Consider the following 9145-nt stretch of genomic DNA (forward strand, 5'->3'; position numbering starts at 1 on the left):
TATGAAATATGATGGCAAAGTGATTTTCGTTTTTTAGGTAACCCATTTTTTTTCCTTCCTGAAAGATTTTTGGATTTTCTTTTTGTCCTTAGAATTTAATAATCTCAGTACGATTTGTTTGTATTTTTTATTTGTTGTCTTTTAAAGTCTTCTGATTCAGCAGTTTATTGGCGATTTTCAGGAAGAATATTCAGATTCCTGGATACTAAAGTTCTTCTAGCAAGAAAATTCTGAATTTTCCTTTATCATTATTTCTTGCTTTTTACCTTAAAACAAATAAACAAAAAGGCTGTGAGAAACACCAAAACAAAAACAGAGAAAGAGAAATAACATTTGTAGTCCATTATTAAAAAAAAGAACTTCCAATGGTTATTAATCATAGTTTATCATGTTCACCATTTTCCCCCCTTATTGAAATATACTTAAGTATCTAGAAATAATGCTATCATTCTTTTTGTCCATGAAGGGTATAGTTATTTACAGCTAGATCCAAGAAACTTAGATTATAGAATTGATGTATTTCTGTGGGGAAAAATTTGTTTTCTGTGCCCAAAAACCTCACTCATTTTCTTAATAAAATTAAAGATGAGCTTCTCCTGAATGCTAATTTGGCCTCATTCATTATAAAATCATTTTCAACAATTTAACAAGTGAATTTAGATTACATATTTAGATTGTATGAATTCCTGAAAATATATTAATAATATATAAGATAACATTGCAAAATATCAACAAGAACACCCTAGCTTAAATAAATAGCTTAAATGTATTAAAGGAAAAAAGTAGATCTGACTGAATATTCATGGGCTAATCTTTATCGAATGTTGCTCTGTGCCAGGCTTCTCTCTACTATTTTTATAAGCATCCTTCCTTTAATTCTCACATTAGGCCAATGAAGCAAACACTGTCATTATCTCAATTTTACATAGGAGGAAACTAAAATTGGGAGAGCTTGCATAGGGCCACACAATTAACAAATGTGCAAATTACCAAAGACAAGACTTGAATTCAAGTTGCCTGAGTCCTTGGGAGTGTTTGCTTAAGGTACGCAGTGGCAAGGAAAGTATTAGGGAGCTTGATCTCTGCACCTCCCAATCAGAGAAGACATTCCGGAGGCTGTGGTGTATGAAGGGACTAGCCAGGTGAGGAAGAGAAGGAAGTTTCAGCAAAAGACAATTTTTACAACCACACTGAAGAGTGAAGAATGGGGCTCACTGGGGAGAACTGTATATTGTTGGGTGTGGATCTAAGTATCTCTCTGTGGCCATCAACCTTTGTGAGGCGTGATTGATTTGATTCTTTGGATTTTATCAACATGTTATGTCTACATGATTGTCCACTCAGCAATTCACATCAAATGGTGAAGGTGGTTGAAATAACAGAGCTGATGGAGATCTGGCTTCAATCAATTTCAGTCATATAAATGAGACACAGTGCTAAGATTTGGTTTCATCTATTCAGAATGGGGGCTTAAATTATCATGGATTTTGGATGAAATTTATCATGAAAGCACACAGTGGTTCAATTATATTTGCTCATCAAAATAATTAACAGTAAAGTTCAGGACAGCAGTATCAAATCTGCATGATTCTGGCCCATAAACATTTCAAATAAGGCTGTCCACTTATGAGCAGGCCCATATCAGGGAAGAGTGAGAGTGCACACTGGAGGAAAAATGGTAGTAAGTAGAATACTTTCAATTTTAAGCTTTCAGAGCGTTTCTATGCACATAAATGAATCAAGAGCCAATTGAATAGTTAAGAAAATGCTTTTTCACAGAGCTCTTTAAAATTTAACAGGTGTCAAAGAAATTCTACCAAAGAATCTGAAGTGCACTTTGAGTGCGTTTTATGTTCAGTGTTATTGCCTGACACAAGGACAGAATGTGAGACCAAGTATCTTCATCTGGGGAATGCTTAAATTCTAACTCCAGGTTAGATTTCATCATGTGCTGGAAATATCTTGGACGACTCCATTAATTCCCTGTAAAATAAGGCACCAGTTCCTTTACATCTCGTTCCCATAGAGCATAACGAAAAACTTGCAGTGGCGCATTGTACTGTGATTTTATTTAGTCATCTACTAGGACTGGTCTGTGTCATGTTTATCTGTGGAGCCAATGCGCTGTGTGTGTTAGGTTAAATTCCTTCTGTAATTTGAACCCCTCTCCGTCAGAGTGATCTCTGACCACTTTTAAGACCTTGGTATTCCTTCAAAAACAACGGCCTTATCTGTTCAGATCTCACCCTGAATTCCAGTTGCTTCTGAATTCCAATCAAAGAAGACGGAATAATCCAAATCCCTTTGAAATTTTGATGCAATCTGATGTTGACAAGGATCTCCAGAGCAGTTTATGTGAAAAGTATGCTCTCCTGTTGGATCCTTGCCCACACTGGTTCTTTGTATCTGATTCAAAGCTGTTTAAAACAAGGTTTCTTTAAAGTCTCATCACAGCTTGGATAAATTGACTTTAGTGGAAAACATCTTGACATGTCAGCTTCACGAATTTAGAAAACGTAAGGGTTTTGTCAGAGAAAAGTGGCATGATTAAACCTTGATATGGTTTTTAAAAAGTGAACTGAAACCAAGCTATTAAGAGATGGGCAATATTTCTAAGGACAGACTTATAGTCAGAGTGGCTGGCCTATAGAATTTGTGATTCTCATGCAACATCAAAGAGGGGATGGAGGCTACAAGGATACATTTACAAGTCACAACATGTTTTCTGGGGCATGAACATTCTCCTCTCTCCTCTGGCCCTTTCATTTTATCCTTCATTGGCCTTCTATTATGGCTCTTCTCTGAACCTCTCATATGTGCACTTAATCTATTTATTCTTTTGTCTTGTATTCAACTTGTTCACGTGTTATCTTGTCTCCACAATCAGATTGAAAGGTCTTGGAGATCAAGGGCCATGTTTTACACTGCTTTTGTGACAGTCACAGCATCTAATAGTATGCCGAATTCACAGGAGACCCGTCAATTCTAGTAAAGTGGAACCAAATTGAGTAAGTAGTCTTGGTAATCTTGACCCAAGGCTAGGCAGAATCCATAAAATCTACTCATCCTCACTGGCAGCCATGTTACATGCCCAAGTAATTTTCTGTCAACTATCCACATACAATCTTCTCTTCAAAAGCCATCTTCTATATGGGAAAATTGCTAGGTTTTCCTAATCTGTAGTCCCTTTTCTTCTTCTTGAGTCCCAGGTCTAAGTATATGGCTTTAAATTTTTTTTTTTGGTCAATAATTAACAGAATAAAAATTATACCTGTGTGGTTGCCTAGTCTCATAGAATTTAATAGGAAATATGTGCTTACTTCCTTGTAAGTGGTTTCTTAGTGTATCAATTTAATTTTTACTGAGTCTGGCAAAATTATGATTTTTGTTGGAGTTCATCTTCGCTTCCAGAACCCAAGCTATTTATTTATTTTTTTGTTTCCTGTTTTAAAAACGTGTATTTCCTTTGATTCTGAAATTAGTAAGTAGTTATTATAAAGATTTTGGCAAATACAGAACAACAAAAAAATTAAATCCATCCAGAGTCTCATCACCTGTTTGAGATGTTTTTAAGATAATTTCCTTCTATACTTTTCTCATGTATATGTATATGCATTGCCCTCAGTCCATTAGCTTAGATGTTTAAGACTTATTTTCTTTAATCCAAATGAAGTCTGACCTTATCTTGCAGTCATCCTTCCATAGGATATTATAATCACCTTGCCAACTTTGAGGAAATTTCACTGATATCTTTATTATAATTGACTGGAAATTATAATCCATCTATGAAAAGTAGTTATTTTTATAATATTCTATCTCTCATCTAAGACTGTGGCATATAACCTTTATTCAAGTTCTCTTTTGTCTCCTGATAAAAATGTTGTAGGTTCCTCCCCCAACCTCCTCCCTATACCCGCCCCCACCGCCACGGCCTTGAGGCAGTGGGTGGAGTTATATAGAAGTTCTACTTTTTTCTAAGTTATTTCTATTTTTTTAAATAGCAGTTGTGAAAAGACACTTTTTATCTTACATTTACTTCTATTAATGATATTATTTAAGAAAATTGCTGATTTTTGGTACTTTTAATTATATTAGTAAATTTTATTAGTCATATTAATTTTCAGTGCATTTCTTGAAAATTATTAGCAGACCACAGCACTACTGGCAAATGATATAGCTGTACCTCTTATTTCCACTTCATGTCTTATTTAAAAAAAATAATAATTTTATTTATTTTTGGCTCTGTTGGGTCTTCACTGCTGCTCCATCTTTTCTCTAGTTGCAGTGAGAATGGGGCTACTCTTTGTTGCTATGCGCAGGCTTCTCATTGCAGTGGCTTCCCCTGTTTGCAGAGCACAGGCTCTAGGGCACATGGGCTGAGCAGTTGTGGCTCCTGGGCTCTAGGGCACAGGCTCCATCATTGTGGCACATGGGTTTAATTGCTCTGTGGCATGTGGGATCTTCCCAGATCAGGGATCGAACCTGTGTCTCCTGCATTGGCAGGCAGATTCTTTACCATCGAGCCACAGGGGAAGCCCAGTTAGGCTTTATCACCCACTTATATTTTTGTTTTTATCACCCTTCTACTGCATTGTATCTTCTTCAGTTCAGTTCAGTTCAGTTGCTCAGTCGTGTCCGACTCTTTGCGACCCCATGAATCCCAGCACGCCAGGCCTCCCTGTCCATCACCAACTCCCGGAGTTCACTCAGACTCACGCCCATCGAGTTGGTGATGCCATCCAGCCATCTCATCCTCTGTCGTCCCCTTCTCCTCCTGCCCCCAATCCCTCCCAGCATCAGAGTCTTTTCCAGTGAGTCAACTCTTTGCATGAGGTGGCCAAAGTATTGGAGTTTCAGCTTCAGCATCAGTCCTTCCAATGAACACCCAGGACTGATCTCCTTTAGGATGGACTGTTTGGATCTCCTTGCAGTCCAAGGGACTCTCAAGAGTCTTCTCCAGCACCACAGTTCAAAAGCATCAATTCTTAAGGAATCATTATTCCTTTGTAACATTTCACAGTGTCTTCTAAAATGTTCACATTCCACAGATATTTGTTTTTGTTGCTGCTGCTGCTAAGTTGCTTCAGTCGTGTCTGACTCTGTACGACCCCATAGACGGCAGCTCACCAGGCTCCCCTATCCCTGGGATTCTCCAGGCAAGAACACTGGAGTGGGTTGCCATTTCCTTCTCCAATGCAGGAAAAAGTGAAAGTGAAGTTGCTCAGTTGTGTCCGACTCTTAACGATCCCATGGACTGCAGCCTACCAGGCTCCTCTATCCATGGGATTTTCCAGGCAAGAGTACTGGAGTGGGTTGCCATAGCCTTCTCTGATATTTGTTGTTGGTGACCTACAAACAGAGTACTGATCATAACAACAATAATAGCGACCCAATATTTATTTATTGACTACTTCATATGTGCCCAGGAAGCTCCAAGAACTTTATATGCTACCTTTTAAATCTATACAAACAACCCTTTAAGGTTGATATTACACTCTTTTTTCAGGAAACTGAGGGGCTGAAAGAGATTAAGCATGTTGCTTTAGGTACACTTTTAGGAAATGATAGAGCCTGGAATTAAATCCAGACATCCTAATCCCAGAGCAATGTTTCCTTCCACATATGGCCATACTCTTGTATAAGTCATACTGATAAGCTTCCTTAAATGAAATATCAATCCTAGTTTATAACCTGGTGGAGTCAATAAAATGGGGTAAGACTTGAAGTGTGTTTTTCTAGAATAGCAATTGATTTTTGGTTTTGTTTTTACTTATCAGGATAGAACTTTTGATTCTTCTATGTGAAATGGCCCTAAGAATATTTTATTCAGTAATCTTTATAGTTTTAGCTAGCCAGCATAACTTTTTAAAATTTTTGTTTTGCAAAATTATTTTTGTTGAAAGCAAAGATTATTTTATCACTTATAGCAGAATAAATAGTCATCATTAGAAAAGTCATTATGATGAAAACATGATGATGCACGTGTTTCTTGAACAGTTCACTCTGAGAGAGTTTTAACTGGTTAAACTTTTCACAATCTGTTAGTTGAAGGGTGGTAGACTCTCCAGAGCCTAGATGGAGGGGAAATAAGGCTCTGGTGCAGCTTGCCACTGCTCATACATGAGGCCACTGGAAAACCAGGTTTTTATTCATGAAAAGAATATGCAAAACTAAGTAGAATATAATTAAGTTTTCTTCTAGGGCTGGAAGTTATTATTTATTGCCGATATCAACTTAGAAATTACAAGAATATAGTTTTGATAAATACCAAAACATCAAGCCCATTAAACTTTTTCTTTTGCCATTTTCAATCTCTCAACATCTCATTTAATTAATATAAAATACATTATTTGAAAATCTTACCAATTTAATATATAAATTAAATAATCTTCCATTTTGAGTGATAGAATTATCACTTTTATGATCCCTTAGAAAATAAATTTAATTGACTCTTATAGGTATACTTTAACTGCAATCATTTTTATGTTCCCTCTCTTTACCCCATATGTTCACAGTAATTAAAATAGTAGCAAAACAATAGTCACCTCCCGATTCCATTATAAAAATAGTGCTTTAGAAAGAGTAATAAAATTTCAGGTTATCAAACACTATTCATTTCCACAGTTTCAGGTCTACCAATAAAAAGCTATCTTTCCATAATTTTATTTTCTATTAACTTAGAAAATAAATAACTTAGATACTAACTTAGATAAATATCTCTTAGAGTTGATATTTTTAAAAAATTGTCAGACTTCTTTATTGAAAAAAAACTAAAACTTTTTCTGACATTCATCATGTATCTCCCAGTTGTGTCTACCTTTAGTGCTTTAATTACAGGTTATTTTGGCCTATCTGCATAAAAATGAATTAGTTTGGAAGCCAAATTTCATTACTCATACTGCAAAGATAGGTCCAATAACAGATGCAACAAATTTTAACTATCATTTCCATTGGGATCCCAGATGGTATTGATGTGGAAGACATCTGTGGCATAGGCCAGAGGAAAGAAGGTTGGCTTCTTCTTAAAGTCAGGGCAAAGGATGTGGCAAAAAGAAATCTATGGATGCCACTCAGAATTCCCACACTACCCTGTCTGGACTCAAGTCATAGTAAATCAATTATAACAGATTCAGAGGCCATCTGTGGGAAACCCAGGTACACAATGGGTACTGGGTGTTCCAGGATTTTCCTAGTCTGTCTCTGGCAGAATCTAGAATGAAGAATAGGTGTTTTAAATTGTTTGCTCTTAAAAAGTAGATAGACAAGACTTCTAAGTGGGAGAAATGCTTTCTCAAGTAGCGATATGTTTGCAGCAAGATTGAATCCCCTTGTACTGTTGCTGAGGAAATTTACATGTCAGATAAATGAAGCAGCAAGTTAAACAGATAAAACCTATATTAGAAAGATGAAAAGGAAAAATGGGGCAGCACTATACTATTGAGTGTACTGACCATCAGTTCAGTTCAGTCCCTCGGTCTTGTCCGACTCTTTGCAACCCCATGAATCGCAGCACGCCAGGCCTCCCTGTTCATCACCAACTCCCGGAGTTCACTCAGACTCATGTCCATCGAGTCAGTGATGCCATCCAGCCATCTCATCCTCTGTCATCCCCTTCTCCTCCTGCCCCCAATCCCTCCCAGCATCAGAATCTTTTCCAATGAGTCAACTCTTCCAGTGAGGTGGCCAAAGTACTGGAGTTTCAGCTTTAGCATCATTCCTTCCAAAGAAATCCCAGGGCTGATCTCCTTCAGAATGGACTGGTTGAATCTCCTGGCAGTCCAAGGGACTCTCAAGAGTCTTCTCCAACACCACAGTTCAAAAGCATCAGTTCTTTGGTGCTCAGCTTTCTTCACAGTCCAACTCTCACATCCGTACATGACCACTGGAAAAACCATAGCCTTGACTAGACAGACCTTTGTTGGCAAAGTAATGTCTCTGCTTTTCAATATGCTATCTAGGTTAGTCATAACTTTTCTCCCAAGGAGCAAGTGTCTTGTAATTTCATGGCTGCAGTCACCATCTGCAGTGATTTTGGAGCCCCAAAATAAAGTCTGACACTGTTTCTACTGTTTCCCCATCTATTTCCCATGAAGTGATGGGACCGGATGCCATGATCTTCGTTTTCTGAATGTTGAGCTTTAAGCCAACTTTTTCACTCTCCTCTTTCACTTTCATCAGGATACAACAAATACTGTCAATTACCCATTTTGCATCACAGACTCGATGGACGTGAGTCTGACTGAACTCCAGGAGTTGGTGATGGGCAAGGAGGCCTGGCGTGACGCAATTCATGGGGTCGCAAAGAGTCGGACACGACTGAGCGACTGAACTGAACTGAACTGAACCCATTTTGCGCTAAAAACTGTTACAGTTGTGAGAGAGAAATGGTAACTTAAACACAGTCCCTGCCTTTCCAGAGCTTATAGTCTTGTGGTGCTTATAGCCTTTGTGCATATTTAAACACTAGCATGTATAAAAGATAAATATATAATTGAAACAATGTTTTTTCTTTTTACTATTTTCAAGATTTGTACTTGTGCAGACCATTTCTTCCACTGTCATGAGCTATAAATACTGGTGTAGCAATAAGCATCTTACACATTATAATTCATTTAATCCCCACACCACTCTGTCTAGGTGTCTCAGTTTTACCAATGAAAGCAGTTGGGCATAGAAAAAATGACTGTAATTTACCCAGAGTAAAACAACTTCTAAGTTGGGGAGCTGGGAACCGAACCCTCACAGTGTCGACCCAGTCTACAGTCTTCATCATGACTACATATATTGCAGTGATGCAATTGCTTGTGCTAAACTTCCTATAAATCTCTGTCCAGAGCGTTAGTGTCAATACTTATACTTCTCCCTTTCATTGGGTCATAATGTCCCTGTGGGCCATGTCATCGATATTTTCCAGTGTGCTCTGCATACAACGAAGCTTTGGAATGTGTTATTGATAAATGACCTCACCAGTCATGCAGAGAAGTTCATCTGGGTGCATAAATGATGTTGGCCAACTTCCTTCAATGCAGTTTTAATTTTGCTTTAATCCCAAGACTTATTTTCAGGTGACTTCAGTTAACATGTTTTTAAATAAGAATAAACCCTGGCAAAGTAAGGAGGGCCCAAGATTATCACTCACAGGCCA

At 37.6% G+C, this 9145-nt stretch overlaps 1 long non-coding RNA gene across 1 annotated transcript; it reads right to left on the bottom strand.

Annotated features, from left to right (window-relative positions):
• Positions 1-1437: 1437 nt before the first annotated feature.
• LOC132660208 (uncharacterized) lies at positions 1438-7712 on the bottom strand. The gene is made up of 2 exons (XR_009601533.1): positions 7452-7712; positions 1438-5349 (listed from the first exon to the last, which is right to left on the bottom strand). It is a non-coding gene; the product is annotated as an uncharacterized LOC132660208 (long non-coding RNA).
• Between the last annotated feature and the right edge of the window lie 1433 nt (positions 7713-9145).

Source organism: Ovis aries, chromosome 8 (assembly GCF_016772045.2).
Source record: "Ovis aries strain OAR_USU_Benz2616 breed Rambouillet chromosome 8, ARS-UI_Ramb_v3.0, whole genome shotgun sequence".
NCBI lineage: Eukaryota > Metazoa > Chordata > Mammalia > Artiodactyla > Bovidae > Ovis > Ovis aries.